This window comes from Schistocerca americana, chromosome 4, assembly GCF_021461395.2.
Source record: "Schistocerca americana isolate TAMUIC-IGC-003095 chromosome 4, iqSchAmer2.1, whole genome shotgun sequence".
Classification (NCBI taxonomy): Eukaryota; Metazoa; Arthropoda; class Insecta; order Orthoptera; family Acrididae; genus Schistocerca; species Schistocerca americana.
Genome location: NC_060122.1, coordinates 267,263,771 through 267,288,630, shown reverse-complemented (window position 1 = coordinate 267,288,630; position 24,860 = coordinate 267,263,771).

Below are 24,860 nucleotides of genomic sequence, written 5' to 3'. Positions count from 1 at the left end.
CGTTTCCGGCTCGGAATTTGCAGTCTGTATAACCCGTCGCTCTGCAGACATCAGTCAGAAATCTACCCTTGTGTAGCCATGTGAGCATCCAAGGAGCCACAAGCAGCAGACAGATGGGTAAATGTTACATCGCTATTTCGTTATTCTTTTCTCTCACCAAACCTTGTGCAACTCTGCTATTATTGTTCTTTCAGCGCTCGTTTTCTGAAGAAGACATGAAGTCGAAACAGGTCATTAATAAAATATTATTGCGATGTAGACTGTTTTTTTTTTTTTTTGTTTTAATCCCACTCGTATCATCACCAGTTCCCTATTACTCCTCTGGACCATGTTGTCATACCAGTCACACCAACATGGTGGCTTTGAGCCCAATAGATAGCTGTTTTAACTGCCATCATCTTTTTGCTGCAGACTGCGATGATCTATTTTTCAGCACACGGTTGCAATTTCGGTCATTTTACAAACTTCGAGATACAAGCTAATGCGCTGTGTTAAGTACTACACAATGGTTTAAGTGCGGAAACTCCAGACAGATACTTCTACGAGGGTTGAATGAAAAGTAATGCCTTCTCCTTCGTTAAATGGATTTGGACGTGAATATTTTAATAAATCAAACTGAGAAATAATCCTTAGAATTTGATCTTCAATTACCAATATTCACTTTTCCGCAAAATCACCAGCCAATTGGATACATTTATGCCAACAATGAATAAGTTTTCTGAAGCCGTCACGGAAGAAGTCGACACCCTGTTTCCGCAACCACAGTCTCTCAGTTCTCTCCACGTCTTCATCACAAGCATAATGATGTGCCCGCAGATCGTCTTTCATTATTGGGAACAGATGGAAGTCAGATGGTGCTAAATTGAGAGGAGTTCCTGGCGAATTTGAAGTCTGTGCGCTTTCATTTCAGGAGTCAGCATCCGGGCTACCCATCGTGCACAGATCTTCCGATAACCAAGCAAAGCAATAATGTGACCGACACGCTCTTGTGAAATGCCAGTTGTGCTCGCAAATTCTCTCTGACTGATACGACGATCATCCTGAATCAGCCTGTCAGCATTTTTCTTTTGAAATTCGGTGATTGCTGTCACAGGACATCCAACTCTGTTTGTGACGTAGGTCAGATGTTACCGCCTCAGCACCTTTAAACTTACTCGCCCAACGACGCACAGTACTCAAATTATCATAAACTGCGTTCATTCTCTGATGAATGTCCCTTGGTATCACATCTTCTGCTGTCAAATATTCAATGACTTTACGTTGCTTAAATTGCATTGCCGGACCGTCTGCACAGGGTTCCATACTTTACACTGTAACAACACTACCGTTCAATGCTAAGGCTTCCCGCCAACCGGAGCGGTAGACAAGAGGCTACTGAACAAGCCAGTACCTGCCACATACCAATGCTGCTAAATTTTGAAGAGTTACGAAGGTGTAGGCATTAATTTTCAGTCAACCATCGTAAATAGAACATAACAGTCAACGGCGAAAAGATTATATAACATGTTTACCTCAACTTTTCTCGCCAAGTATCCTGTCTCATCGATAAAGCGCCCATTTGAGCAATTTTATCTTTGCTGCCTACTCATTTTCAGTTGTCTTGCGTCGGAATGCAATTTTTTATTTATTTTATTCACTTTAAACCGTTTCCGCGTACTGAATTCACACAATAAAGAATTTTACGTGCTACATTTAGCTCGATTTCAAACCATTTCATCTCAGATTGTTACATAAAAATTTTCGTTTTGACTTTATAGTGTTATCTACCTTCCTACACAGTTTGAACCGATTCGCACAAGTTTAAACTGCTGAAGTGGCGTCCCTCAAAAGCCTCCCAGAGAAACGTGTTTTCTGTAAGTTAAATACAAACAAGGCAAGATGTTTTCAAGAAATTAAAACCTACAACAGTGGACCAAATTTGGACCACAAGTGTAGCTCCAGTCGGAGTTTTTTAAGGGTGACTGTTTATGCAGATAAAATCCAAAGGAGTGTGACTATTTTTGCACATAAAATCCGAACGGTGCACATACAAATGGTGCCATTAGCGAAGCATTAATGTCAGCCCAGTTAAAATCTTTTGCAAAAGGAACTAATCGATTCGTCCCGTTTGCCTGGGCGCCAGCTGCGGTTCGTCGTTGAAACTTCGTTCAAACTTCGAATGGCTTTACAAGTGGCCACTGGTCCAGGCTAAAATAAAAACTTTTTACACTATGTTCCTAGCTCAAATAATAACCGAGCACCAACACCCCTCCCAAAACGCGATTCTGCCTGCGGTCTTTTCATACATACTTGTTAAACTAGTTAGTTACATGTTTATGAATACGACTGCACTGTCACAGAACATAATACTCACCCTGAATTGTACCAGTTATGGAGCAAGTCCTTCTCTCAAAATACAACTAAGAGAAAGAGCCTTTCTCATGATTTTTAGCAGGCTAGCGTCCGTGTTGCCTCCAACTGTTCGATTTCGAACTGGATCAATAGGCGATCGTCAAATATCCCACCACATGACAGGCTTCTTCCTCTTATTGCAGAACAAAGGTATTTTATTATTTTTAACGTACATTTTCGTTCATTAGGGGACTATCTGTTCAATTTTAATATTTTAGTTACTAAATCAGGTAACTCACTGTGTTATAATTTATGAACTCGCGATTTCGCTCACGGTATACTCCCACGATTTCGCTGCCCTTTTCATAAAATAACACTCCTTTGGAGGGGTTTGAGGAACTGCACGTCTGTCCAGCATCGAGTATTTACGAAAAAAAAACCCAACTCTGAAACATTCCATCCTGGCCCTAGTCGGAAAGTGATCCCTCCAGACTGTCGCCAAAGCTGGATGGCTACGATTTGTCCCAAGCGCTTCGCGCGATCTCATTACGTTACAAATTACAATTATCCACCGACGGAAATGGAAACCTTGAACGAATGCAATCGTGCTCGTATTCCATCATTTCCATATCTTTGGGATATGCTGATTAAAATTTCATCATTTTCCGACAGGACGTGCAGTACTTTAAGTGCGGAAAAATGCAGCTGCTACTCATAAAGAGTAGATGACGGCTACTGGGTGTGCCTGATGTTGCTCCATTTTCAGATGGAGATCACAACTCAGCATACCCAGAGGTCGAACGAATATGGAAATGGATGTGGAATCATGGTGTTGTGCGATCGCAGAGACGATTGACTGGAGTGGAATGGCTGCAGAACGAGTGATGGCTACAGTAGTGGAAATCAGTATAAAGGCAGGGTTTCCCCGAAATTAGTAGTGCAATGTCTGTAGCACATCCTATAGAATTTATCACTGACGTAGTAGATACATATAATACATAAGTAATCATGAAGGAATTACATAGCCTTTCATAACACTATTGACAAAATAATGCGTTTCTTGAACGGAAATGGTATAAAGGCACTCGCTGCCCTCTTGTATTATTGCTTTGTAAATACTTTTTCCTACATCAGTTCTTACTAATTACCATAAAAATTGTCTTCGGTATTAATTTTGTTAGGGTTTTTAGTTCTTGCACTGAAATTGTCGTCCGCTCATTCCGTATAGCATTTTTCAGCTCACATAACGCCTCAGATTACTTTCCATTGTTATAAACGTGCCGTGCAAGTATTCTCCTAATGGTTCACCACGGGATTCATACTCGCGCTACATCCAAGTCAGGGCAAGACATCGATACGTTGATCTTTAAACCACTTTTGGTTGTATCAGAAACATGCACAGATGCATAATCTTGTTGAAACATTAGGCTTTCGTTCCCTAGATCCTCACACATTCTAATTAATTTTGTCTCTAGCATCTTAGTGTACGTGTCAGAGTTCGTTCTAGTGTTCAGTCAAGCAATGCATGATTTACCTTTACGGCAAAAGGTTGCCCAAAACATAATACTTCCACCACCAAAATTTGTGCTCATACTTATCTAATGTTCTGTTCTCAGATGATGCCAATAGTATTAAAATCCATTCTGTCCATTTAAAGTAAACTTTATAACTGGGAATCACTTTATTTCATTCTGAAGACCACGACACATGTTTTCCAGCTAACTCCAATCTAGCTTATATATGTTTGGGTGTTAGAGTAGCTTCCTACAGTAGTCTCTTGAAACCAAGAGGTTTGTCATTTGACAAAATTTATAGTACGCGTCTGGCAGTTACTGACAGCTCCTTAACAAGTTGAGAAGAATAACGGTTTCCAGTCCTTGCTTTGCGCAAAAGAAACCATTGAGAAGCATTAAACAATGTTCTACCTATCCCGTATTTTACGTTCTGTCCGTCTCGTGCGCCCATTCTAACGAAATTATTAATCACTGTACTTGAACGGTTCAATTTCTTTGGGATTTGACGACTAGAGAGTCCCATTTCCTAGTACACACCAATTTTTGCTTTTTCATCCCATGACAACTGTTTTCTGCGTGGCAATGTCACAATCTTGGTTTATGTACACAACACATACTGTCACTAACGGTGTTTGTTTCCTATCTACACTAAAGGCATAAAAGCGCACACTCTTACACCACACAAAGCCGCCTCCTTTTATATTAAGTTCCACATTTTACCATCTCAGTCGTTGATGTCTTGTTGTATTCTGTACTTCTTCTATAAAAAGCGATACCATTTGACTGTATTTGTCAGTATGCTGGCTATTCCACTATTGCATGTACACTATGCACTGCTATTTCGGTCAACAAAGATAATTTTCTCTTCAAATATCCATCTCTTTATACGGGTTTCCACTGGTGCTCAGGACAACAGTGTGATATGAAGAGCCAGCACGGGTACTTCCTGAAGGACCATAACTGGAGAATATCGTATGAATTTTCGCCTGAGACTGACGAACGAGTACTGTAGGGAATCGGACTTGTTGTAGTTTATGTCCCCGAGTACTCTCTTCTACGCGTTTTTTGTGTTGGCATTTTTAAAGGGATTTCATTTCGTATTTTAACTGTTTTTTTTTAATGTTCAACACCTCGTGTACATCACCATAGTAAAGAAGGCTCAAGGCTCTTGTATTTCAGGTCAAAAATGGTACACGTTTGACCGCCAAAGCCTGCTGTCATACATGATCTTGTTTCCGAGCAACAGATGTCCTACACTGACGGAAAAAGCGCAACACCAAAGAACAATGGAGAGTAATGAAATTTCAGGGATACGTTTGTCTAGATTATACATTTAAGTAATTAACATTCCGAGATCACAGGTTAATGTGAATTCTAGATAAGTCGCTGTAGATGTGAAATTCTGGCACATTAATAACCGGTGTAAACGCGAGAATGTTGAATGCAAACATACAAACGTGCATGCATTGTGTGGTACGGATGCCGGATGTCAGTTTGCGGGATGGAATTCCTTGCCTGTTGCACTTTGTCGTTCGATACGGGAACGGTTAATACTGTTTGTGAGTAACGCTGGAGTTGTTGCGCGATGCTGCCCCACACGAGCGGGACTGGAGACAGATCTGATGATCTAGCAGGCCAAGGCAACATGTTGGCTTACAACAGCGGTATGTGGGCGAGCTTTACCCAGTTGGAAAAGATCCCCCACCACCCGGCCTCGCCCACCTCCCCTTCCCCGTCAGATTCCTGTTCTTGAAAGACTGCACAACAGGTCGAATCTGACAAATACGAGGGTCGGTCAAAAAGTAATGCCTCCCATTTTTTTTCTACTTAAAGAAATTAAGTTAAGTGAAAAATTTGAATTTGGCGCCATTCCTCAAACCTTCTTCTGCAATCCACTGCAGTAGTAACTTTCTGTGTCAACAGGTGGCAGCACAGCAGAAGTTTGTAAGATGGCTGACATCGATGTTCGTTTGAGACAGCGTTGTGTGATTGAATTCTTGAATGCAGAAGGTGAAACGCCCATACGCATTCATGAAAGACTGAAGAAGGTGTATGGTGTTGTGACAGTGGATGTCAGCACTGTTAGACGATGGGTTCGTCGTTGTAAGGAAGCTGAAGGGCAAACACCGTTGACTGACGAAAAGCGGAGCGGCAGGCCGGTGAGTGCAGTGACTCCACACAACATTCAGCAAGTTGATGACATCATTCGTGGTGACCGTCGGGTGACTGCAGATGAAGTGTGTCGCATTATTTCTCTTAGTAAAGGCAGTGTGATCACGATTATTAAACAATTGGGGTACTCAAAAGTTTGTGCACGGTGGGTTCCAAGAATGTTAACCGATCAGAATAAAGAGGCAAGGAAAACAATAGCCTCCCAACACTTGCAGCGCTTCCGTTTGGAGGGAGATGAGTTTCTGAAAAAAATTGTGACCGGGGACGAAACATGGGTGCATTTTTTTGAACCCGAATCAAAGAGGCAGTCAATGGAGTGGCGTCACACAAGCTCGCCGAGGAAGAAAAAATTCAAAACTGTGCGATCGGCAGGGAAAGTTATGGCAACAGTTTTCTGGGATACAGAGGGTGTGATTCTGGTCGATTTTTTGGAGCAGGGATGCACAATAAATTCTGTTCAATACGTCACAACCCTCAACAAACTTAAAGCACGTCTTCAGCGAGTTCGCCCAACAAAATCAATGGCAGATGTTCCTCTTTTGCATGACAATGCAAGACCACACACCAGTCGTCACACCTCTGACGAGATTGTCAAAATTGGATGGGATGTTTTGCCTCATCCCCCATACAGCCCTGACCTGGCACCATCAGACTTCCATCTGTTCGGGCCACTAAAAGAAGCTCATCGTGGGATTCATTTTGAAGATGAGGAGGCCGTCAAAACATCCGTGCGTCAATGGCTTAGGAAGCAGAGCTGTGATTTTTACCGTGCTGGGATACATGCCCTTGTTCAAAGATGGACCAAAACTGTAGAGATGGGCGGAGATTACATTGAAAAATGACAAAATGATCCTCAATGTTGTGGTTTTCAACCTATGTAATTGCATTTAAATTTCCTGACAATTAAACGTAGAAAAAAAATAGGAGGCATTACTTTTTGACTGACCCTCGTATTTTGAAGTCAGGGTGCTAGGATCATAGCTCCTGGTGTAGGTGCATTGTGTCTACCACGCAGACAGGTTGGTTGTGGCCTTCAACTGGCCTCCTTCTAACCAAGACAAGTCCATCAACGGCATCAATGAAGAATCAGCATTCATCAGAAAACGCAAGAGGCCTTGACCCCTGCCCCCAAACGAGCTCACATTTGACACCTCTGAAGCCGCAAATGGCGTTGGTTTAGGATCAATGGAATGCACGCTACGTGGGCATGTGGTTCGGATCCGTCCTTGAAGTAGCCGATTCGTAAGATGGTTCAAATGCCTCTGAGCACTATGGGACTTAACATCTTAGGTCATCAGTCCCCTAGAACTTAGAACTACTTAAACCTAACTAACCTAAGGACATCACACACATCAATGCCCAAGGCACGATTCGAGCCTGCGACCATAGTGGTCGCGTGGTTCCAGACTGAAGCGCCTAGAGCCGCTCGGCCACTCCGGCCGGCCCGATTTGTAAGAGTTCGTTGTGTCACTGTCATGCCAAATGCTGCTCAGATTGCTGTCGCTGATGCAGTACAACGTGCCAAACGCTTACGCCGAAAACTACGGTCTTCGGTAGTGCCAAGTAGCCGGCAGAGTCCAGGTCTTCTTGCGACCGTACATTCTCGTGACGACAGCTGCCACTAGCCATTGTGAGTGGTCAAATTCCTGCCAAGTCTGTAAGGTTATGGTTAGGTGGTTACTTATTCTATGACTGACGACAACTGTAAGCAGTAATGACATTGTTTAATATTGCAATGTTGTCAAGGAAATACGCGGCCTCTGAAAGTGAATTAATCCTAAACACAACAGTATTAAATTGTAACTCTCAGAAACTTAAATAATCCTAAACACAACACTATTAAATTTTAACTACAAGTTTCTTTACAAAATTATTCTTAGAATTACGTTACGACGTTGGCCAGTACTATTATAAATCTTCCGATTCCAGTTCAAAGTTCGGTACTGTTTTTAGGATGACTGTCAAGTCTATGGAGGATGGTTAGTTTTGCGACAAGTCGAGCAAAAGATTACCCAAGGTAGCTCGAGTTTACAGTGGATGCATGCTGGTGAACCAACAAGTTTACACCTCTGCACGCGGTATTTACCTTAGCTGTGATGGGTTGTCGTCTGCATGGCGGCTTTCGCCTACACAAATTCCTATAAAATCTAATTATGCCTTTGCTGCCGGCCGGGGTGGCCGAGCGGTTCTAGGCGCTTGAGTCTGAAACCGCGCGACCGCTACGGTCGAAGGTTCGAATCCTGCCTCGGGCATGGATGTGTGTGATGTCCTTAGGTTAGTTAGGTTTAAGTAGGTCTAAGTTCTAGGGGACTGATGACCTTAGAAGTTAAGTCCCATAGTGCTCAGAGCCATATGCCTTTCCTGAATTTTCTAGCAGAAACTCTTCCTACATTTCTCGATATGTGAGAAAACATAGACTCATCCCTAGTCTCAGACTATGGCGATATACACGTGTATGGCTGGAGCAGTGTGGATATTATAATGCCTTCTCAGTTCTCGCAAGAACAATTAACTAATTGGCTGGTTCGTTTCTCCACAGTTGGAGCTCAACGACGCTACAGCTAATTTCTAGCAGGAGGTCAGCGGCTGTGAACACAGTGTTCATACAAATTTCTCCTCTGCGTCGTACAGAGCATTATGTGCTCCGTTCTGCACTTGACGCCAGTTCAAAGAAGAGTCCTGTCATTCTCGTAGCCGAGCTCTCTCCCCACCTGGGTTCTTTCGTCCTCTACGTCACAGCTTTTTCCGGCCAAAGGAGCGTTCCTCTTACTTTGTGGAAACTCTCTCTACCCATCGCGAGAGTATTGCCAATGAACTGCATCGAAATCTCGGCACTTTCCTTGACGGTGCGTTTCCGCCAGTCTGACGTTTTGTGCCTGCTCCAGACACCTAAAAGTTACATGTGTCTATCACGTATGTACCACTTGCAATTCACGTGATCGACTGCATCACTGGATTTGTTCGTATCGCTTTGGCGTTCCGAAACTCAGTTCTCTTATGCTTCTTTCTGTCCTACTTCTGGTGGCCCTGTTACTCGTCCTGCAGTATGTACTAACAAAATGTCAGTTTGGTTTCCAGAAACGTTTTTCAACAGAAAATGCCATATATGCTTTCACCAATCAAATTTTGAATGATCTGAATAACCGAACACGACCCATTGGGATTTTTTGTGATCTCTCAAAGGCTTTTGATTGTGTAAATCATGAAATTCTGCTAGACAAGCTCAAGTATTGTGGCATGAGTGGGACAGTGCACAAAAGGTTTAATTCGTACCTAACTGGAAGAGTGCAGAAAGTTGAAATAAGTAGTTCTCATAATATGCTAAGATCAGCACATTCCTCAAACGGGGGAACTATCAAGAATGGGGTTCCACAAGTGTCAGTCTTGGGTCCTTTGTTGTTCTTAATATATATTAATGACTTGCCATTCTATATTCATGAAGAGGCAAAGTTAATTCTCTTTGCTGATGATACAAGTATAGTAATCACACCTGACAAACAAGAATTAACTGATGAAATTGTCAATACTGTCTTTCAGAAAATTACTAAGTGGTTCCTTGTAAATGGACTCTCACTGAATTTTGATAAGACACAGTACATACAGTTCTGTACAGTGAATGGTATGACGCCATTAATAAATATAGACCTTAATCAGAAGCATATAGCTAAGGTAGAATATTCCAAATTTTTAGGTGTGTCCATTGATGAGCGATTAAATTGGAAGAAACACATTGATGATCTGCTGAAACGTTTCAGTTCAGCTACTTATGCAATAAGGGTCATTGCAAATTTTGGTGATAAACATCTTAGTAAATTAGCTTACTATGCCTATTTTCACTCATTGCTTTCACGTGGCATCATATTTTGGGGTAATTCATCACTGAGGAATAAAGTATTTATTGCACAAAAGCGTGTAATCAGAATAATAGCTTGAGTCCACCCAAGATCATCCTGCAGACAATTATTTAAGGATCTAGTGATATTCACAGTAGCTTCTCAGTATATATACTCTCTTATGAAATTTGTTATTAACAACCAAACCCAATTCAAAAGTAATAGCAGTGTGCATAACTACAATACTAGGAGAAAGGATGATCTTCACTATTAAAGATTAAATCTAACTTTGGCACAGAAAGGGGTGAATTATACTGGCACTAAAGTCTTTGGTCACTTACCAAATAGTATCAAAAGTCTGACAGATAACCAACAAGTATTTAAGAAGAAATTAAAAGAATTTCTGAATAACAACTCCTACTCCATAGAGGAATTTTTAGATATAAATTAAGAAAAAAAGAAAAAAACAAAAAATATTAAAAAATAATAAAAAAATAAAATAAAAACACAAAAAATAAAAAAGTTGTTATATTAACCTAAGTATGTTGTTAAATTAACTTAATTATGTCATGTATTGGAAAATTTGACTCGTTCCACATCATTACGAAATATCGTATTCATGATCCATGGAACTAGTATTAATCTAATCTAATCGAATCTAAAAACCTCACCTGTCTGGTCACTGACCTGTTGCAGGACGCCCCCCTCCCCTCCTATGAGCTTTCTGTGGTTCCTCCTGGGGTGCGGCCTTTGCATCTGCCCATACTGGCTTCCACACAAAACGTTTCCTCTCGCTGCTTATTTCACCTTCTGCTCATTGACATGCATTATATAGGAGTGGTGTCCTAACGCTGTCGATTGAGTGTCATCCCTTTTGCATTACATTCTTAATAGGCAAATCTGATCATTACCGCCAAAGTAAGTTAGGTATCATATTCACCTTCCAGTTGTAAAGTACGAATTCTTATGTATGGTGCGCAATTGACCTTCATTTATTCTGCCACCTTACAAGTCTTTCTGCAGTTTCGTAGCTCTATTACACGACCCCATTCAAACTCAAGGGGGTGTCGATAATAGAGCTACAAGCGTTCTTTATTAACATCAAGTGATGATGTCCAGTCTCAACGATAACTAAAGCTCACGATCGTCACAACGTGTATTTAATGCGAACGTGATTTACATGCTCATCGTGGCGTTACTAGCGCTACTCTTATGCGACTGGCGTAAAATCTGAATACACACTATCTTTCAGATATGGAAGCATGAAACACGTATGTAACGTAGCAGCGATGGTGAGGCATGATAAAATCTTTGACCAGAGAGCCATTTATCGTGGTTAGTCTGCGCTTGACCGCGCGAGTGTTACGAGCAGTACTCTGTCAGTAGTCGTTGCGAGCAGTACGCTAGTAGTCGTCATGCAGAGCAGTCGGTCAGTAGTAGCAGCCCAGTGCAGTTGTGTCATGTAGTCTGTCGGCAGTAGTGGTCTAGTCCTGTCACGGTCGCGAGCGGGACGCAGTCGGCGAGCGTCGACATGGCATTCTGGTCAAGATGCTGAATGAGGTATATTGTTAATGTAGGTAACCATCAGATAACGTAAAGTTTATTTATTGTAATTAATTTTGAACAAGTGCCCCAATAATAATTTTGATTTCAAAGCAATTTTTAACAAGAAAATCATTTAATTGAACCAACGATTTCCTTCCATTTCCCTTAAAGAAAAGTTTCAGTTAAATTTCAAAAAAAAAAAAATATTATTTGCAATGCAGTTCCTCCAAGCCGTGGGCAACAATAAGAGCAGAAATTTGACATGCAGTTATACTGAGGTAAGAATTTAATTCTGATTTTTTGCACAGGGCCAAAGACCGATATTTCGGTTTAATTGAATTTTCATTGTCACTGAAGTTTCATTAGCACTGAATTGACTTTCATATTTTCTGTGGGAGCTTACACGTGAGTCAGATTGCTAGTCAAACATCTAATTGTCATAGTCAGTACATTTCATGCATAGAGGTTACGCTTGGCTCCCATTTATTATTACATTGTTTATTTAAATATTTCTGTGGGGACGATATTGCTTCTTGGCCCCATTTCTATTAAATATTGTATTGTCATTTATAAAATTTCGGTGGAGAGGTTACAAGCATGGCTACTAGCTTTTATTTATGTTGCACAACTCCTTCTTGCTCCGATTTCTTTTCCGCCAGTGTATTTAGAAACTCGCGCATTTATCCCAGTTAAGCGATTGTAGGTTACAGACAACTATAAATTTGTCATTGGTTATGGCATCAGTATAATTAACCACGGAAGTTCTAAATTAGCTATTCGTTTCAATATGTCCGGAAATTTTTGCATTTTACAGCTACTAACTGGAGTTCATACCTCTCTGTAATCTTTCACCTATTAAGCAACTGAAACTGCTACAACGTCAACGACACCGTTAACACTATTTCAATGTAGTCCCCCAATCCGCTCTTTCTCAAAGCATCAACAGTATTCTTAAAGGTAACAGCTTTTTAATTACCTGCATATCAGATTACAACAAAAATATTTATAAGCAAACTTCGTGAATAGCAAACTTCGTGAATAGAGCAGAAGAAAACCGACGATAAATCCTGTTCAGTGCTGGACACTGAGTCATCTCAAGCTACCTCTTCTCAAACAGAAAAATATTTTTGAAGTGTTCAAGCAGCCATAACAAATAAACCACGTATCTCGCTGTCCAAAAATCAGATCCAGTACTAGCTCCTGGAGAATCAGGCAGATGCTCATTCCGAATTCGTGTATTGAAGGCTCGAAAGTAAAACTTGGCCTGCACGGTGTTGGTGCCAAATCAGTTCCACTCAGTAGCTGCTGCTGTACCGCCAGTTGCAGACGGGTCTGGAAACAGAAACGTGTACAAAAAAAACAAAAAAAGAAAATTGTAATTGCTGTTTTCGAGCCAAATATTAAAGTTCCATCAGCGTAATGCGTCATGGACGGAGTACTTTTAGCGGGAAAAGCACATTGGTCCGAGTGCTGCTCATTTTTTTCTATCCCTTTGCATTCTTTTTGTTTTGTTTTCATTCCCGTTTCCAATGTTATTGCCTTTTGTTACTGCGTTTAAGGCAATAACTGTGTGTACGCTGTTCGCTAAAATTTCGCTATGACGCATGCACGGCTATTAGCGGCAATTGATCATTAGCGCTAAAGCGAGGTGCATTCGGTCCCTGCAGTTAGTCTATTACGAGGTGTCACGTCAAATGAAACGGCAAATCGTTCCGTTTTTGACACCAGGTGCGAGATCCAACAATTCATAGCGTAACTGAGTACTGATGATGTGTTAACACCTGGAACAGGGAAACACTCGAATGTTCGTTTCGTTCCACGCAAAGTAAACCAACTCGTGAGGGGTTCTTGCGTCGGATCGTATTTCAACTCATGGAATGACAGAATGCGTACAAGACAGCGGTAGAACTTTTACCTTGCTTTTTGAAAAATAATTTTGTCAGCTACCCCTTCTTGCAAAGAACTCAGTGCTCCAGTCGTATATTTCGTTGACTAAAGTCAATATTTCTGTCTGGTGAACGGTATGATTCATTTGATAAATATTCAGTTTTATACGTATTAACAAATTGTGAACATTCTTGGGGTAATCCTCCTTTACAAACGAGAAATTCTCCTTGAGCGATCATAATTATTTACTATCTCTGGAAATGAATTAAATCTTCTCGTATTTTCTGCCTCGTCAACTATGCAGGTTATACATTAGTCCTCCACCGCTTTTTAATGTATGTGAAGCCTGATCTCAGGAATAGCAGTAGGGATTTAGATACGGTTATCACAAGAGACGGATTCAGAAAGAAGATTTATGTCTATAAGTAAGAAATAGTTAGTCCAGCACTCGATACCCATGCGGAACGGGGGTGGTTCCCTAGTTTAGAATACAAGCAGTAAAACTCCCGCCACTTATTCCTTAAATAATGGATCTTCATGTATGAAACAACTACAAATGACTGATTACAAAAATGTTTCAAATGGCTCTAAGCACTATGGGACTTAACATCTGAGTTCATCAGTCCCCTAGACTTAGAACTACTTAAACCTATCTAACCTAAGGACCTGCCCAAGGCAGAATTCGAACCTGCGACCGTAGCAGCAGCGCGGCTTCGGACTGAACCGCCTGGAACCGCTCGGCCACAGCGGCCGGCAACTGATTACCAATGCGATAATGATGTGTTGGTAAATGTGCCAACACCTTGTAGATAGAGGAGGCCGAAATCTAACGCAGACGGGCGTGAATTCTGGAACAGGATAAGTAGTGAATTCTCATAAGAAAAGTATGCAACTCCTCGAATACTTATCTTTTATTCTTGGATACTTATCTTTTATTCTTGATGAGACATTTCATATGATAACTATCAAACTAGGTAAGGCTAATGGCGACTTGCTAGGTCGTAGCCATGGACAGCTGAAGGCTATTCCAACTGTCTCTCGGCAAATGAGAGAAAGCTTCGTAAGTGTAGTCGCTAGCAAAGTCGTAGTACAACTGGTGCAAGTGCTATTCCGTAACTCGAGACCTGCCTTGTGGTGGCGCTCGGTCTGCGATCACACAGTGGCGACACGCGGGTCCGACATGTACTAAATGGACCGCGGCCGATTTAAGCTACCACCTAGCAAGTGTGGTGTCTGGCGGTGACACCACAGATAATGTGTTGAATATCTGACGTTAAGCATTAAGGGAGAAAAAGGTCAGAAATTATATGAGATAACGATTAAAGTTTGTTGAAAGTCGCTAAGCGCTCTCGTCATTATATAGATCAGTATAGTGTAGGTAATCCATGCTTAGATTTAATTACAAACTCTCTCTTCACGTTACGCAACGTTTACCACTTCTTAACACTTGAACTATGTGTCCCATCATGGTATAATTTTGTAGGTAAATTCTATTGTATATGTGGATATCTCCAGCAAAATCAAATGGAAGTAGAATTGGTAGTGACGAAGTAATAAATTAAAAAGCCACGTCTGATAGTGAAGTTTTTCTGCGTGTATAGAGAAAAACCTAATAATTGTTAAGCCTTTTGCCTTACATCGTTTTGTGGGTAGTGTCAGTGAGAAAAGGTTTGAAGACGGCCGAAGTGGCCGTGCGGTTAAAGGCGCTGCAGTCTGGAACCGCAAGACCGCTACGATCGCAGGTTCGAATCCTGCCTCGGGCATGGAAGTTTGTGATGTCCTTAGGTTAGTTAGGTTTAACTAGTTCTAGGTTCTAGGGGACTAAGGACCTCAGCAGTTGAGTCCCATAGTGCTCAGAGCCATTTGAACCAAAAGGTTTGAAACTGCTTGTACAATGAGGTGAGAGCAGCCATGTGATACGTCCTAATAACGTGTCAGACGCAGTTGAAACCCCGTGCAGAAATATTGAACCATGGTGCCTCTACAACCGTCCATAATTGCGAAAGTGTTTCCGGTGCAAGATTTTGTGCACTAAATGACCTCTCCATTATGTTCTACAAATGTTCAATGGGATCCATATCTGGCGATCTGGGTGGCCAATCAACTTTCTCTAGATGTTCGAAATGTTCTTCAAATCATTCGCGAACAGTTGCAGCCCAATGGTTAGGCACATTGTCATCCACAAAAATTCGATCATTGTTTGCGAACATGAAGTCCATGAATGGTTACAAGTGGTCTCCAAATAGCTGAACATAACCATTTCGAGTCAATCATAGGTTCAGCTGGACCAGAGGACCCAGTACATTCCATGAAAAGACAGTCCATACCGTTATGGAGACACCACCAGCTTGCAATGTGCGTTGTTGACAAGTACAGCCCATGGCTTCGTAGGGTCTGCGCCACATCGAACCCTACCATCAGCTCTTACCTGCTGACGAGGCCACTGTTTTCCAGTCGTCTAGGGCCCAACTGATATGGTGACGAGCCCAGGAGAGGCGCGGCAGGCGATGTCGTGCTGTTAGAAAAAGCACTCAGGTCGGTCGTCTGCTGCCATAGCCCATTAACGCCAAATTTCGCAGCACTGTCCTAACGGTTAGATTCGTCGTACGTCCCAGGTTGATTTCTGATGTTTTTTCACCCAGTGTTAGTAATGGCAAGTCTACGCAAACGACGCTGCTCTCGGTTGTTAAGTGAAGGGCGTCAGTCACTGTATTGTCCTTGGTGACACGTAATGCCGGAAATGCGGCATTCTCAACACACTCTTGACACTGCGTATCTTGGACTATCGAATTACTTAAGGATTTCCGAAAACGATTGTGCCACGCTTCTAGCACCAGGTGCCATACCGCGTCCAAAGTCTGTTAATTCCCGTTTTGCGGCCATAATAACGTCGGAAACCTTTTCACACGAATTACCTAAACACAAATGCACTGCCCTCTGTGTACACGATACTACCGCCTTATATATACGTTCATATGCTATCCCATGACTTTTGTCTGCTCACTATATATGGTGCTACAAAAAGGTATGGCCAAACTTTCAGGAAACATTCCTCACACACAAAGAAAGAAAGAAAATATGTTATGTGGACATGTGTCCGGAAACGCTTACTTTCCATGTTAGAGATCATTTTATTACTTCTCTTCAAATCACATTCATCATGGAATGGAAACACACAGCAACAGAACGTACCAGCGTGACTTGAAACACTTTGTTGCATCCACCCTCCGTCGCATGGAATCCCTGATGCGCTGATGCAGCCCTGGAGAATGGCGTATTGTATCACAGCCGTCCACAATACGAGCACGAAGAGTCTCTACATTTGGTACCGGGGTTGCGTAGACAAGAGCTTTCAAATGCCCCCATAAATGAAAGTCAAGAGGGTTGAGGTCAGGAGAGCGTGGAGGCCATGGAATTGGTCCGCCTCTACCAATCCATCGGTCACCGAATCTGTTGTTGAGAGGCGTACGAACACTTCGACTGAAATGTGCAGGAGCACCATCGTGCATGAACCACATGTTGTGTCGTACTTGTAAAGGCACATGTTCTAGCAGCACAGGTAGAGTATCCCGTTTGAAATCATGATAACGTGCTCCATTGAGCGTAAGTGGAAGAACGAAATTAAAATGAGCTCTAACATGGAAAGTAAGCGTTTCCGGACACATGTCCACATAACATCTTTTCTTTATTTGTGTGTGAGGAATGTTTCCTGAAAGTTTGGCCGTACCTTTTTGTAACACCCTGCATACATAGAATCCAACTGTAATACTTGTCTTACTGTCTTAAACCTTTAACCTATGATTACCCCTCGTAACGAAGAGATTATGACAACGTTTTAAGATTTGAAACTCGGGTAATTATTATAAGAATGCATTGAAAATGCAGTTTTGCTGCCCTTGAAAACCTTTATAGTGGGAACCTGCAATTGAAATGTGTGTAAAATGTTATAGGACTTAACTGCTAAGGGCATCAGTCCCTAACCCTACACACTACTTAACCTAAATTATCCTAAGGACAAACATATACGCCCATGCCCAAGGGAGGACTCGAACCTCCGCCGGGACCAGTCGCACGGTCCATGATTGCAGCGTCCTAGACCGATCGGCTAATACCGCGCGGCTCCTTGCAGTTGGGAGTACAGGCTATACAGCATCCTGTTAGTAAGTTTTTGGCAGATGTTAACCACTTCCCCGAAAGGAAATCTTTTTGGGTACCTACTACAGTGAAATAATTTCTTCGAGAAAACACAACACACGAGTAAAACAAAAAAATGCTGTATTTCCTTCTTCGTTTGAGTCCGAATTTTAGCGTCTTAACACGCAGGTATAGAAGTGCATCCTCGTAAGTATGAGTATAGCGCTACCTTCAGCTGCGTGCTGCCCGCATGCCAGGAAGATGCTGCCAAGGCCGTCCGCGCATTCGGCCTCCCCACCGACCGGCCACCAGTATTAGCAGCTATCGATTCCGGTATGCGTCATATTGCGACTCTATTACTCATGTAGATTAATGGTGCGTCATTTGATGCGTAATGAATTTTGCAGTGACGCCGTCGCCGGCGAGAACCGGGCGGAAATCTGACGCGACACATTAATTCTGTCCTTGAGCTGGCAAAATCGCCGGTGCGCGCCCGCTGATAATAAACGAAGCGGCGCCCGCGGCGAGGGGTGGCGCCGCGGTCCGCACTCGACTCTGCGGAAATATCGAAATGCGCGACGCGGCGCGGCGCGGCGCGGCCCTCTCTGCGCCGCCGCGCATCTGCCGGGGCCGTCCATCACGGGGGACACGACGCAAATCGCGTAACCGAATTTGTCGCGGCTAATCACAGCCGCGAGCGACGGGCCGGCCGCCCGCGGCGGCGTCAGCACGGCGTCGGGGCAGCACGCTCGTACCCCAGGACGTTCCGCTGAAATCTATCGTCATTATTCATTCATAGATCAGGCAATAGAGCCTATTACCACGCATCTGCTCAACCGTTTAGTAGTCCAAGACCATACAAGATAGGGGGTGTCGTCTGAGGTCACAGCATACCACTAGGATGCACAACACCAAATTCTGGTGCCCTACAGGATCAGGAACTACCCCAAATGATCACGCAAATTAATTGAAACCAACAATACTGTCACGGAATGGAAAACGTCTTATTTAACACTTACAACGAGAGGTCCCCTGAGGTGGGACAGATTTTTTGAAACTATCTATAGGGTGATGCAGGTTAAGATCCCAGTTATTACCCCCTGCAGCCGTTCACCCTGATGGACCCAGGTCTGCGAGTAATTAACCGAAAAAAGAAATTCGAAATTTTGTTTAATGATCAATAGAGTGATGGTAAGGTAATCACTTAAAATAACTGAATATTACAATAGAAAGACAAAATTAGTAAACGTTCACAGAAATTCAGTGAGTAAAGACTGACACAAAGAAAAAAATTAGAACAAGTAAAAAAGTTCATGCGGTAGTTGAAATTATCTGACAAAGGAAAATATATAAAGAACTGCTTTTAAACAAGTTAACTGAATAAACATAATGATCAAAGTCATTTCGATAAAAAGATTTAAAAATGAAAAAGAAATCAATGCACTTGATGAAATGTGAACCCACAACAATGGAAAAAAAATATGCAGATGAATATTAAAACGAAAAAAACGATTGTAAGCAAAACGACATTCAAGCTATATGAGGAATGGAAATAATGAACAACATAGACGAAAAAACAGGATGATAAGACGAAAGAAATTAAATGGAAGTTATTACATAAAATTAATGGAACAAAGATTTCAAGCGGAAAAAGAATGATAGGAAAAGAAATGAGAGAAAATGAAGAAGTTGATGTGATTACTTCACATGCTTTTACTCATCATATCAACTTGAAAATGTAGAATTTGATGTGATTACTTCACTTGCTTTTACTCATCATATCAACCTCTTCATTGTCTCTCATTTTTCTACCTATCATTCTTTTTCCACTTGAAATCTTTGTTCATATTATTAGAATTAATTTTATGTAATACATTCGATTTAATTTCTTTCGTCTTATCATCCTGTTTTTTGGCCTATGTTGTTCATTATTTCGTTTCCTCATTTTGCTTGAATGTCGTTTTACTTACAATCGTTTCTCTCGTTTAAATATTCATCTGCTTTATTTTTTCCGTAGTTGTGGGCTCACATTTCGTCAAGTTTATTGAATTTTTTTCATTTTTAAATCTTTTTATCGAAATGACTTTGATCATTATGTTTATTCAGTTAACTTGTTTGAAAGCAGTTCTTTATTTATTTTCCTTTGTCAAATAGTTTCAACTACCACATGAACTTTTTCATTTGTTCTAATTATTTCCTTTGTATCATTCTTTACCCACCGAATTTTTGTGAAAGTGAACTAATTATGTCTTTGTATTATAATATTCAGTTATTTGAAAATGTCGGTCTATCGGTTAAAAAACAAAAAAAGATATTATCTAATTATATTGACAGTACAATAATGTGAAAAACATATTTTCCACTACAAGATGGGCACCTTTTTGTATGGTAATCGCCACACAGATGTTTAAAACATAACCTAAATTCCTCCTGCAACATGGACAAAATAACGCAGAAACAACTGTAAGTAAAAGGAAATTCGAGCAAAATGAGGAATAGAAACAATGAATGCAAGAACATGGATAAAAAATAGGATGATAAAACAAAAGTATTTAAATCGAAATTATTTCATAAAATTAATTCAAATTACGTGAGCAAAGATTTCAGGCGGAAAAAGAATGAGAGAAAGAACAATGAGCGTAAATGAAAAATTCGATAGGATAATTAAAAGCAGTTGACAAAGCAACAGAAATAAAAATTGCATTTAAATCAGTTAACTGGAAAAAAATTATGCTCAAAGTACTTTCAATAAAGATTTGAAAATAAACAAAACTTAATGCAGCGGATGGTTTCCTGATGCAAGTCCTTTTGCATGCTAAGGCCTTACCTACTTATTTCGCCACGTGACATGTTCATACAACCCAATTTTTTCAATGTTATTGAGCCTCTCAAACAATTCTGAAATTCGTTTTTCGTCAATTACTTGCAAATGAGGGGCCACAGGGGTGAATGGCTACACTGTGTAATAAGTGGCATCGTAGCCTACATAACTGTATAGATGGTTTCAAAAAGTCGATCTCACCACTGGGCACCTCTCCTCATTAGGTAGGAACATTCTTTTACAGATCCTTCCGGGGAACATCTGCCTGGGTGGCGGATAGGGTGATGTAATGTTCACTTGTAGGGAAAAATGTGAAGTAAGTGAAGTGTTCAAATTTTATTCAGTTCCAGAAAGTAAAGCCATCAGTCTCAAACAAAGCTACATAGAAATAACGAAGACGGTCACTCCGATGGTCCTGAGATAAGCTAATGCAGCGGTTTGGAACACATGACGAGTATGGAGGGTCATTTTTCGAGTTTATCCCATCTGGCACATCAGAACTGAGATTGCTACTCTTTCCGGTAGAGCAGATCAACTGTAGTAATAATACCTGCATGTTCTTCATACAAAATATTCAGATCCAGTTCGTTTCTGGATATCTCTGACCTGTGTTTTACTGCTAACACATCGTTTTCGCCATGAACAAATGAATCACCGGAGTCAACTTTAGAGTCAGAGCCTTCGGAAGAAATCTCCTCCGATATCTTCATAATTCGTCTGCTTCTGTTAAACACATTTCCTGGCATGCACGGCTAAAAGAACGGCTGAGATAGGAACCAATATATGCTAGAACTTCGTTGTTGAATGTATTAATGAAAAGAGCTATAAAAGAAATAGCTACCCACATTAACAACCTAGCAAACAACCAAGAACAAATTGCAGAGTGAATGAGCCATAATAAATGAGATCTAAACTGATACTGTGTAAAGTGCATACGTATGTACAGAAAATATTTTCAACGAGTGAAATTATAGATTACGAAGAAAGAGAAGCACACTAGAGCGAAATAAAACCATACTTAAAAATGGGTAATTTGGTAGTTTTGATTTTGGGAACAAAAACATTCACTCCAATCTTCTCTGAGCAAACTCACTCAAACAGAAATTTAAGCGCAGAGTAACGAGGTAGCTGCAAGTGTCATGTAAAGGAAGTTACAGAATAAGCTGTATTATCCACCTGTGAGGCTCATTATTTTGAGTTTAGGAAAGTTCGCCTGTGAGGCGTTGTGGAACTGGAACTGAAGCAAGTTTTGCTGGGTAAATCGCCAGGACGAGGTACGTGACCCTCACTGCACTACTACTAAATACCAAATGAGACTCCTGTTGCAGGCTACAACCATAAGATGATTTTGACCATCTCTAGTGGAACAAACGTGAAGCAGATCCGCCTGGGAGGTAGGTGTTCCGTTCTAAGTGTCAAATGGATATTAATAGGAGCGACTGAAATGTGTACCACACAACTTATATGAACATCTGGCTTTGAATGAAACAAGTGGATGCGACGAGATTTATTGACTCTGAAGATGGGCATTACCCACTAACATCTTAAAAAGAACCATTAACAATCGGAGAAGGGAATAGAACTCAAAGTATAACGTTGGCACGGGTGGGTAAGCAGGAGAAAATACTTCTGTTAACAAATCGCGTACATGGCCAGTGACAGCAAATACGGTTAGTTAAAATTAATTAGTACAGAGAAATAGAGGAGCGAACACCATAAGATTGCTATACGGGTATATGCAAACTGAGAACAATAGGATGGACGCGTGTCTTTAATATCGCGTACGCGGTTGCTGAAGGGAGCGCCTGAACGACGTTGACGGGTGCAACGATGGCTCATCTTATCGAAACACATAGAACGTGAGTGAGGTTAACTGGCGGCAGCATCGTCTGGAGGATATGATTTCCGCCCTTTCTTTGTACTTAGTCCTTGGTGCAGCCACCCTTCCAGCGCCAGCAAGGATTGCTACGTCAGTTATTTCTCCCGTCCTAACCTTGTTGTGTATGGCTTCGTACACAGTCGTATGGAGAATTGGGCTACAGAGCGGTGCATTAACTGGACAGAAGCAGAAGCAGATTAGCGAACAAATGTTCGAATGTGTGTGAATTCCTAAGGGACCAAACTCCTGAGGTCATCGGTCCCTAGACTTACATTCTACTTCAACTAACTTAACGCTAAGGACATCACACACATCCATGCCCGAGGCAGGATTGGAACCTGCGACCGTAGCAAACAAACAGAATGTTTCACTTGCATTTCTCCAAACGAAAAGACTGTCAACGGTACCACCGACCACCTTAAATGGCAATCGATGCTAACGTTATACCTCTGAGAGGAATTTTTGGAATTTGACCGTGAGATAACCTAATGGGAACAAAACAATGAACCTGGGATTCGTTACCGAAACACTCCAGCAGAGTATAACTCACAGTAAACAGACGGGTCAGGAACAGGCGCTCTCCCTGCACAAAGGAGGTTGTGCCATTACGTATTAAAATCCGACGCCAGCCTAATTAGGCATTATTGTGTCAAGCTAAATGATAAAGCAAAAGGCAATGCTAAGGCTAACCTGACCTTCTTTGACACACACACACACACACACACACACACACACACAAACACATAAACACACACTCACATACACAAAATTCTTTCCTTACATCTGTTTCTACTACAACACAATAACCTAACTTTGTAGATAAATGTGCTACTAACAAACAAATAGCCAATGAGATAGTGAACAGTAACATATGCTTCTCAACAACACGTACCTTAAATGAATGAGGTTCAACAGTTTATAATGCCAGTTACCGACACACATGAAACTAGCAATAATACTGAACGGGGAAAAGCTAGAAATGGTTCTGAAATTAAATCAGGGGGTCTGCTAATGATCATAATCTTTAACTTCATTGCTTAGCACAGGGTCTCTATACCTGTGCGTTAACCAACTTGCCTTAGAATACGTAATACAGTAAAGAGTTCTTTCTTAAACTCGGTTTGAGGCAACTAAACAGAATGCAAATCTAACTACACTGGCTCTGAAGGAGCCTTTCTATTGCTTCATTAACTAATTAAACTTTCATTGTTTGAAGAACCATGCTCATTAACAAAACCACACCACTATGTATGAGAATTGATAAGTATCCTTATTATTAATTAAATAAAGCACAACAAGAGCAACTCCTTAAATATCAAATGTGCTTTCATAAGCAACATTTTGACAGACTCAAAAATATAATTGGCTGTGTAAATGACAACACAGCGTTAAATTCAAGTTCAACGACTTTCTCATAATAAATTGGGACACTCGAAATTAAATTCACTAGGATACGAGTCCTGTACAGGTTTGTGATTTGGGATAATCAGGGGCGTAAGATAAGAGTTCTTAGCAACGCCACGATTATTATTAAAATCAACCAGATTTCAGAAATACCTGGTCCATTTACAGAGTGCCAAACATAAACAATTTAGTAGAAGACCGGTGGCACTGGTGGCGCAATTTTCAGTGGCTGTTAACCTGGCGGCGATGCAGTCGTGGCAGTACTGTTGGCCTCGCCCTAATACTGATCTTCCTGGCGTCGAAATAATATTTTTATACGGCCAAAAACTATGCCAAGATAACGCTATCACCAAATGCAGCATCCGAGGCCCATAAATATTGCCCTTAAGCTCCTCTGGCCCCAAAATTTCAAAAATGTGAGCTACAATGTTCCGCTACTGGTAGCGAGGTATTAACCACAACACTGCTCAGCCCAGACTCCTTAGCCGTCACGAACGACGAGTTGCCCCTTGCGCGCCAACCACACCTTCTCCGCTCCACCAGGCTAATTCCGTAGCTGCGGGGCTTCCCCACATATTTAATATTTAATACTGTTGTTGTTGTTGTGGTCTTCAGTCCTGAGACTGGTTTGATGCAGCTCTCCATGCTACTCTATCCTGCGCAAGCTTCTTCATCTCCCAGTACCTACTGCAACCTACATCCTTCTGAATCTGCTTAGTGTATTCATCTCTTGGTCTCCCTCTACGATTTTTACCCTCCACGCTGCCCTCCAATGCTAAATTTGTGATCCCTTGATGCCTCAAAACATGTCCTACCAACCGATCCCTTCTTCTAGTCAAGTTGTGCCACAAACTTCTCTTCCCCCCAATCCTATTCAATACCTCCTCATTAGTTACGTTATCTACCCACCTTATCTTCAGCATTCTTCTGTAGCACCACATTTCGAAAGCTTCTATTCTCTTCTTGTCCAAACTAGTTATCGTCCATGTTTCACTTCCATACATGGCTACACTCCATACAAATATTTTCAGAAACGACTTCCTGACACTTAAATCTATACTGGATGTTAACAAATTTCTCTTCTTCAGAAACGATTTCCTTGCCATTCCCAGTCTACATTTTATATCCTCTCTACTTCGACCATCATCAGCTATTTTACTCCCTAAATAGCAAAATTCCTTTACTACTTTAAGTGTCTCATTTCCTAATCTAATTCCCTCAGCATCACCCGATTTAATTTGACTACATTCCATTATCCTTGTTTTTCTTTTGTTGATGTTCATCTTATATCCTCCTTTCAAGACACTGCCCATTCCATTCAACTGCTCTTCCAAGTCCTT